We start from the raw sequence: 644 nt of genomic DNA on the forward strand, positions 1-644 counted from the left end.
CTAATAGCTTCTATCTATCTACTACCTATTTGTTACCCCCTATTACTATGTTTTCAATATATATGTGTTTTTGAAGCAAACCCAAAAAATATGGAAATAGTTTTGAGTTAGACTGAAGTCTAATCAAATGCCATGGTTTCCCCTCTTTGGGACGCACCCCAATAAAAAAACCAAACCATTCTTCTTTTTTTCATTTATGGGGTTTTTTAGACTATACTTGTCTTTTCCTCCTTGATACAAACATTCATTACACACCCACACGCGTGCCTCCCCCCTTCCCCCTCGTAAAACCCCTTTCTCCCATTTCCCTTTAAACTAGAGTTAGCGCCCAAGGGGAAAAGGGTGGTCCCCAATCCTCAACAAAACAACTTGGAGTTTTTTCCCTGTGCGAAAGGGTTTTGAACGAGCCCTTTATTTTTGATTGATGCAACCCACTCGAAGCAATCCGGGCCCAAAAAGAACGGGGGCAGAAAAACCCTTTTCATTTGGGGTTTGATTCCTTTTTCCCAATCAATTGTTGGTTTACACTTTCGGGGATTCGAACCCGTAGGTATTCGCACAAAAACCCGGTTTTTTTGTTAAAATCTCAGGAAAAACCTTTTTTTTAAAAAGCGCATTTTTTTTTTTTTATAAACAGGGTGTAA

Source organism: Penaeus monodon, chromosome 21 (genome assembly GCF_015228065.2).
Source record: "Penaeus monodon isolate SGIC_2016 chromosome 21, NSTDA_Pmon_1, whole genome shotgun sequence".
Taxonomy (NCBI): Eukaryota; Metazoa; Arthropoda; class Malacostraca; order Decapoda; family Penaeidae; genus Penaeus; species Penaeus monodon.